Source organism: Saccopteryx leptura, chromosome 4 (assembly GCF_036850995.1).
Source record: "Saccopteryx leptura isolate mSacLep1 chromosome 4, mSacLep1_pri_phased_curated, whole genome shotgun sequence".
Taxonomy (NCBI): domain Eukaryota; kingdom Metazoa; phylum Chordata; class Mammalia; order Chiroptera; family Emballonuridae; genus Saccopteryx; species Saccopteryx leptura.
In genome coordinates, this window is record NC_089506.1 from 119826956 (window position 1) to 119835617 (window position 8662).

At 47.9% G+C, this 8662-nt stretch overlaps 1 long non-coding RNA gene and 1 other non-coding gene across 2 annotated transcripts; both read left to right on the forward strand.

Moving 5' to 3' along the window:
* The first annotated feature begins 235 nt into the window (after positions 1-235).
* On the forward strand, positions 236-3787 carry LOC136403003 (uncharacterized). The gene is made up of 3 exons (XR_010751062.1): positions 236-1063; positions 2001-2112; positions 3722-3787. It is a non-coding gene; the product is annotated as an uncharacterized lncRNA (long non-coding RNA).
* A 919-nt stretch (positions 3788-4706) lies between these two features.
* On the forward strand, positions 4707-4782 carry TRNAT-AGU (transfer RNA threonine (anticodon AGU)). Its single transcript has one exon. It is a non-coding gene; the product is annotated as a tRNA-Thr (tRNA).
* Positions 4783-8662: the final 3880 nt, after the last annotated feature.

Below are 8662 nucleotides of genomic sequence, written 5' to 3' on the forward strand. Positions count from 1 at the left end.
GTGGCGCAGTGGATAAAGCAAGGATGGGTGTGGTATGTCAATCAAACTGTTTACAAAAACAGGCTACAGGGCTGGGTTAAACCTGAAAGCATGTAGGTTTAACACATTCTTCTGATCCTCGACCTGGAAATGCTGAGGTCGCTGGTTTGAAACCCTGGGCTTGCCTGGTCAAGGCACATATGGGAGTTGATGCTTCCTGCTCCTCCCCCCTTCTCTCTCTCTGTCTCTCCTCTCTCTCTCTCTCTCTCTCTCTCTCTCTCTATGTCTTTCCCTCTCCTCTCTAAAAAAAAATGAATAAAAAAAATAAAATAAAAATAAAATGTTAAGTATTTAAAAAAAAAAAACAAAAAAAAAAAAACCACCCCTGGGGTGCCTTATTCAGAATCTCTTCCTCCCGAAAGAAGAAGAAACTGATCTTCTTCTCCACCATGGCCGGGTCACAATAACCACTGGATAATCGAACCAGGTGGCCTCCTGAAGGGACTTTTGATTTTAATACCCTCACTGATTTCTATTGCCAGAGAACTGGGAAATGGTCAGAGATTCCTTACATTCAGGGCTTCTGGTATCTGCGCTCCCATCCTAATCTCTGTGCCACCTGCTCTATGATACAAGTCCTTTTAGCCAGAGAAACCTCAGCTAAACCCTCCATTCCTGATCTTTCTTCCTTCACCGACCCCCCTGCAGAACTCTCTTCTTTTCCTTCTTTTCCTTCCCCTTGTGCGGTGCCATTACTGCATGTCCCATCCAAATCTCTTCATAAAACTTCTTCTGTATCCTGCTTTGGGGTCTCTACGTAAACCTGCGGAACGCTACTTTACAACATTTGTGAACTCGTCCAGAATGCTGGTATTCTGCATCACCGGGCAGAGACACCTGAATCGGCTGGTCTTGCCAAAGGGTTGCCTGACCCCGCTGGAATCTCAAGGAAAGGTGCCACCTGAGATGTTCCAGGGTTCCCGTTTTCCTTTGGGGTTCGGACAAATCTTTGGCAGACACCTCTGGTCCCCAAATTCGACAATTCGGCAAAAAGATCGAGGAATGTAAATTATGACCTCTGGAGGTAAGTGAGGCAGATCTCTTACTTTTCTAAATTCTGTTTGGGATTAGTCAATTTGAAACTATTGAGTGGACATTTGGTGGTGCTCTCAGGAAGAGACCTGAGTAGGAACTGAGTTAATCAGTCCTGTCTCGGACTTCCAGGGACACCTTTGTGCTTTCTGAAATCTCATTCTTTGCTTTTATTGTTTCTGTCTAAAACCCCTGAGTGGGCCCTGGCCGGTTGGCTCAGCGGTAGAGCGTCGGCCTGGCGTGCGGGGGACCCGGGTTCGATTCCTGGCCAGGGCACATAGGAGAAGCTCCCATTTGCTTCTCCACCCCCCCCTCCTTCCTCTCTGTCTCTCTCTTCCCCTCCCGCAGCCAAGGCTCCATTGGAGCAAAGATGGCCCGGGCGCTGGGGATGGCTCCTTGGCCTCTGCCCCAGGTGCTGGAGTGGCTCTGGTCGCGGCAGAGCGACCCCCCTGAGGGGCAGAGCATCGCCCCCTGGTGGGCAGAGCATCGCCCCTTGGTGGGCAGAGCGTCGCCCCTGGTGGGTGTGCCGGGTGGATTCCGGTCGGGCACATGCGGGAGTCTATCTGACTATCTCTCTGTTTCCAGCTTCAGAAAAAAAAAAAAAAAGCGAAAAATAAATAAATAAATAAATAAAACCCCTGAGCGATTGGTGTGTGAGTGAGGATCTCTGTGCCTAAGCCTAAGTTCCAGGAACGTGGCCTGTGAGCACCTGAGAGGCCCCTGACGGGGAACCACTTCCTTTGTCTGTTGAACTGTGTGCCTAAAAGTCAAGTGTAGATGTAAATAGTAGATGATCTGTTTTGTAAGTTCTTTGTCAGGAAAATGGTATAATTTCTATTGGAATAAGTAAAGCATGCTCATTTAAATTTCTCTATTTGTATGATTGTATGTGAAGTCTTTGTTTAATGTCTAAATATATCTGTTTTTAGGCCTGAATTAAGTTCTTGCATGCAAAAAATTGGAAATTTCTGGCTTAAAACCAAAGGGCAAAAGCCAAGGGAAGTTCTAAGGTTCTGAACCTTGAAGACTGACAGGGCCGAGGTGGGTGTTGGGTCCCCTCCAAGTTTCCCCTACCCTTCCCCAGTTCCTTCGTGTGGCATGGTTGTTGTCTGATGTGAGAGGCATGGGGTTCACAGGGAGACCTATTGCTTTAGCCATAATGGTGGGAAATTGTAAGAGAGGGTTCTCAGGGAATTGCGGGGTTGCTGTGTCCCTGGAAGTTGAGAACCTCATGTGGGCTAGCTTAGCCCATTGTTGGGAAGATGAATTTGTGAAATTTGTACTTTTTTGGTTTGCTGCTTTTGTTGTGGGAAATGGCATTAGGCAGATGCTCGGAACGGGGCAGTTGGTTGCAGGTGGCGGATTGGATTGCGTTCCCGCTTGGGAGGTGCCATTGTTTTGCTAATGGATGCACAAAAAAGCAGTGGGGGGGGGAAGAAAAAATAAATAAAAGGAGCAGGCTCCTCTCACAGCTCTGAGCACCTGCTCCCCCTCTGGCACCTGAAATCCCAGGCACCCTGACCGATTCCCTTATATTGACTTAATAGTGTAAAAAGCACTGTGGGCCAAGAGGAGGGTTAGCATCTTTTCTGCCAGTTGGGTAGTTATGAAATAGGGAGTGCATTTTTACCATTCCTTATTTTTATCAGTAAATTGGTGGTTCATTGAGGATAGTAGTTTACAATCCTCTTATTGTAAATTGTACTAAAATTGTACTAATGAAAAGGCATATAGAATTTTACTGTCTGCCAAATCCAACGACTTCCTTTTTGTACCAAGGATCTCTTGTTGTGTAAAAAGTATTTTCTATGTTAGAAATGTATTTGTTATTTCAAGAGCCTTTTGTTAATTCTCCTTTTTATTTGCTATTTCATAGCCCTGTGATGTTGAAATCTTGGTTTAGGAAATAATTTAAATCCTTTTTTCCCAAGTAAGCTATAGAATTAGAATGCTCAGAATTCCCTTTATCAGAAAGCCTCAAACCTTAACAGGACTGTTAGAATCTGTACTATACATACGCTGCCCACTTAAGACAACCGAGACCACCACAAGAAAATGTTTCTGGTTACCTAGCTTAAGTGAAATTCTAGCACCCAAGCAAGTAAGGAAATTTTGGACACTTTCCACCAATTTCTGTTAGCTAGAATCAAAGAAGATACTAAGGCAGTCAACTTAGCCTTTACATAGCAATCAGCTCTAAAAATTAGAAAGGAAATGTATTGTAAGATAGCATTATCAGCTGCTAAGAATGAATAAATGAATAAAACTAAGCATTTTGGAAGGGACATTGCTCCTCCCTCAATCACATAACTCTGGCCCCTAAGATGGATGGTTAGTCAAAGATGGGTAAGATTCCTGAAAGCAAGGGCGATCTAACTGAGGCCCAGTCAAAGAGGGATCATCAGGAGAAGCCTTAAGAACTAACAAAGGTGAGGCTCAAACCCTCACCCCAACAATGCAGGAACCTGCTCCCCTGAAATAGTGGTCTTCATCCTCTGTCCAGGGCACCAAAACAGGGGGACTCCACCCCCACTTCCCCACCATCAACTGAGGGGGCACATGCCAGGCCAGAATTGGCAAATTGACTTCACTCACATGCCCCCTCACAAAAACTCCGTTATCTCTTAACTTTTGTTAATACCTTTCTAAGGTGAATAGAAGCCTTTCCCACCTCTCAAGAGACGGCAGACACCGTTGCCTCCATTCTCGTTGAAAACATCATCCCGCCTGACCTGTGGTGGTGCAGTGGATAAAGCATCGACCTGGAATGCTGAGGTCGCCGGTTCAAAACCCTGGGCTTGCCTGGTCAAGGCACATATGGGAGTTGATGCTTCCAGCTCCTCCCCCCCTTCTCTCTCTCTGTCTCTCCTCTCTCTCTCTCTCTGTCTCTCCCTCTCCTCTCTAAAATGAATAAATAAATAATAAAAAAAAAAACAAATTAAAAAGCATACTAGCTATAACATTTAAAAAAAAAAAGAAAACATCATCCCATGGTTTGGACTGCTGACTACCATTTAGTCAGACAACGGCCCGGCCTTCACTGCCCAAATAGTCCAGCAGGTCGCCACCTCTCTCAGCATTACCTGGAAACTCCACATACCCTATCACCCTCAGTCGTCGGGTAAGGTGGAGAGGGCTAATGGCATCCTGAAGGGCCAGCTAACCAAACTTTCCATCAAGACCAGACTCTCCTGGCCAAACCTCCCCCCCCCAACCCCGCACTCATAGAATCAGAGCAACCCCGCGAAACCCCACTGGACTCAGCCCTTTGAGCGGTTTACGGTAGACCATTCCTAATCAATCACAACTTACCTGTCAACCCCCTTCCTCTTGCCACATTCCTCCCCTTTCTATCCTTACTCCGCCATATTCTCAGGGAACACACAGACTGGACCCTTCCTCCCATAGGGGGTCCAGATGAAGCTCATCCAGCAGTCCCCCTCCTACCAGGGGACAAAGTTCTTCTAAGGGAACTCCAACCTGGCTCCCTACAGCCCAGGTGGACAGGACACCATATGGTAATATTGACTACTACTACTGCAGCCAAGCTCCTAGGGCAAACACCTTGGTACCATGTCTCTCACCTTAAGCTTGCCCCCATGCAGGACTGCTGGCAGTCAGAACCACGTGGGCTTGCCCTGGTCGGTTGGCTCAGCGGTAGAGCGTCGGCCTAGTGTGCGGAGGACCCGGGTTCGATTCCCGGCCAGGGCACACAGGAGAAGCGCCCATTTGCTTCTCCACCCCTCCGCCGCGCCTTCCTCTCTGTCTCTCTCTTCCCCTTCCGCAGCCAAGGCTCCATTGGAGCAAAGATGGCCCGGGCGCTGGGGATGGCTCTGTGGCCTCTGCCCCAGGCGCTAGAGTGGCTCTGGTCGCAGCAGAGCGATGCCCCGGAGGGCAGAGCGTCGCCCCTGGTGGGCGTGCCGGGTGGATCCAGGTCGGGCGCATGCGGGAGTCTGTCTGACTGTCTCTCCCTGTTTCCAGCTTCATAAAAATGAAAAGAAAAAAAAAAAAAAACCACGTGGGCTTGGGATCCCACCCATTTTCAGTTCAACAAAAAGTTGGGTCCTGCAGATCCTCCTGTTACTCCTGTCCCTCTCACCGGAAACCTGCCACCAGAGTAAGTTAAAGTAGGAAGCAATGCTGTTACTATATCAATGAGACTGGCCTGCTGTTACTATATCAATGAGGAAAATATCAATGTCCTCAACCGTCTGCAAGAGAAACTGCGCAAGGACCTCTCTTCCTACAACCCACTTAACTCCTGGTGGCAGCCACCCATCCTTACCTGGACTGCCCCTATCCTAGGTCTCTTCTAATTATTCACATATTACTCATATTGGCTCCTCTTTTTTTTTTAATTCTTACAGGGCCGCATCTGCAAGGTTTCTTGAGTCATGGTCAACCAGATGCTCCTATACCCATATACGTGACTCCCCTCAGAGCCACTACCTTTCGACCTCCCCTCCCCACTACACCCCTAACCAGCAGGAAGTAACCAGACGAATAGCGGCGCCCCTATCTAACATAAAAGGTTGGAACATGAGGTCGGTTGGCAATGGGGGAAGGTCACATGAGGAACCAGGTCCAGGGACTTTGGCTGGAACCACCCACATCCATGCCCGCCAAAAGAAACGGCCGAGGAGCACTTTGAAAAAGAACAACTGTCAGCCAATGAAATTTCGCCACGTCATATTGACTCTATAAATTACCCCCCCCCCCCCCCCCCGCCCCAAGGCGGGAGAGGCTGCACGACTTCCCTGGTCCCTGTCTTTCAGACCAGTGAACCTCGCCTGGGATGCGCTCTAAATAAAGCTTTTGCTTCTCCACACTTTGTGGCTACGTCCCTCTTTCTTCCTCAGCGGAAAATACCTTACAATGTCTATGATTCCAAGCTCAAGCTGGCGACATCGGGATTTTGAACCTGGGTCCTCAGCATCCCACGCTGATGCTCTATCCACTGTGCCATCACCTGGTCAGGCTACTATGATCTTCATTATTTCCTTTCTTCTGATTACTTTGGGTATAACTTGCTTTTTTTGTTACTTAAGGTGGAAGCTATAAGGTCATGGGTTTTTTTGACTCCTTGATTCTTTTTGTTTCTTAATAATTTTTAACTGAATTTATTGGGGTGACACTGGTTAACATAATTATACAGGTTTCAAGTGCCCAATTCTATAACACATCATCGAACTCCATATTGTGTGTTCACCCCTCCCCCAAATCGAGTCTCTGTCCATTCCCATTTATTACCCCTATTACCCCCCTCCACATACGCCCTCACCTCAAACACCTCCTCCTTGTGCCAGGTGATCACCACACTGTTGTCTGTGTCCATTGCTCATTTTAAGTTTTTTAATTTTTATCATGTTGACATGGTTTAAGTAAGTGCCCCACTCAATATGATGCCCTGTACACACCGCATTATGCCCACCTTTCCATATGCAAAGTCTCCACCCCTGTATTACCCCTTTGCCACCCTCCCCTACCTCCGTCTTCTTTTTCACTCTATGAACTGCTACCTTCTTGCTGTATCTATGTGTTATATTGTTGTAAAGTACCCATATCTGAATCCCGCGAGTTTATATAGAGACACCAAGTCCAGATGAATTTTGAAGGGTTTTATTAAAGGAGGAGACTTATTTAATATGCCGACCACATATGACTAACACAGGGCATTGCAGACCCAAATTGTGCGCACCAGGCACAGCCCTTGCAGCAGGTTATATACCTTTGCTCACATACACACACACAAGTTGGTGGGAAAAGGAGGACAAGGATGGGACACAATTCATTATCAAGCTTATAACATTTGTCTATAGAATTTATAAAAATATTCCTATATATCAAAACTTACAAGATAACACAATAGCAAAAATGTTGTTCCAGCCCTGGCCGGTTGGCTCAGCGGTAGAGCGTCGGCCTAGCGTGCGGAGGACCCGGGTTCTATTCCCGGCCAGGGCACACAGGAGAAGCGCCCATTTGCTTCTCCACCCCTCCACTGCGCTTTCCTCTCTGTCTCTCTCTTCCCCTCCCGCAGCCAAGGCTCCATTGGAGCAAAGATGGCCCGGGCGCTGGGGATGGCTCCTTGGCCTCTGCCTCAGGCGCTAGAGTGGCTCTGGTCGCAACATGGTGACGCCCAGGATGGGCAGAGCAACGCCCCCTGGTGGGCAGAGCGTTGCCCCTGGTGGGCGTGCTGGATGGATCCTGGTCGGGTGCATGCGGGAGTCTGTCTGACTGTCTCTCCCTGTTTCCAGCTTCAGAAAAAAAAAAAATGTTGTTCCACATATTAAAAGATATTCCTAAATTTTCTAGTGTTCATTTGCCATTCCTTTGTTTAGAGATGTATACATTAATTACACGCTTTCAGGAGGGGAGGGGTAGTTTCCATGGCTCCAGGGGATAAATGCCTGCAAATGGCTCATCAAAATAGAAGGTTTTCTCAATCTCTCTCTTCCTGTACCTGGCTAGCTATTTACCTGCGTCCTTATAGGTATGGGGAAGGGAGGGAATTTAAATCTCCTTCCCCTCTTCATTTACTATACGATGCTATCAGCCATCCTGATTTGTTATAAATCACACAAGTATAAAAATTATTGGAATCCATGGGAGTCCGAAAGACCAGAGTAACAGGCTTTATTGAAAGGAAGAAAGGAACCCTGCTGTGCACTCCTCCTGGGGGAGAAGAGCACCAGTTACAGACTAGGGGCGAGTTATATAGTGTTTGGGAGAGCCTGAGGGGATACTGAGGCAAAAGTCCTGGTATGTCCGGAATGCTCCTCCTTGGGGGGCTTCGAGCATGTGGGTGTTGAATCAAAAGTCCTGGTATGGCCCTGGCCGGTTGGCTCAGCGGTAGAGCGTCGGCCTAGCGTGCGGAGGACCCGGGTTCGATTCCCAGCCAGGGCACATAGGAGAAGCGCCCATTTGCTTCTCCACCCCTCCGCCGCGCTTTCCTCTCTGTCTCTCTCTTCCCCTCCCGCAGCCAAGGCTCCATTGGAGCAAAAGATGGCCCGGGCGCTGGGGATGGCTCTGTGGCCTCTGCCCCAGGCGCTAGAGTGGCTCTGGTCGCAATATGGCGACGCCCAGGATGGGCAGAGCATCGCCCCCTGGTGGGCAGAGCGTCGCCCCATGGTGGGCATGCCGGGTGGATCCCGGTCGGGCGCATGCGGGAGTCTGTCTGACTGTCTCTCCCTGTTTCCAGCTTCAGAAAAATGAAAAAAAAAAAAAAAAAAAAAAGAAAAATCCTGGTATGTCCGGAGCCCCTCCTTGGGGCGGCTTGTCAGCTTTTGGAATTCCTCTGTCTCAGGGTCAATAGTCCAGTAAGGGTGAGGTCTGACAGATAAGCGGAACAGCAAGAGGGCAGTTTGGAATTCACGTATCTATCAAAAATCACTTTTACAAAATCTCTCTGTAAGCCTAGCCCAAATTAATAAAATGCCCTTTAAGCTTCCTAGTAGAAGGGAGTTTCCTACACAGTATGTTTCTGCAAGCTAGGAAACTTTCACATTTCTTTCCCTTTATTCTCTACAGAAAAGAGGGGACAAGAAACCTGATTATTTTCTTTAAAATATTAATATTAATTTTGCAGCTTTTA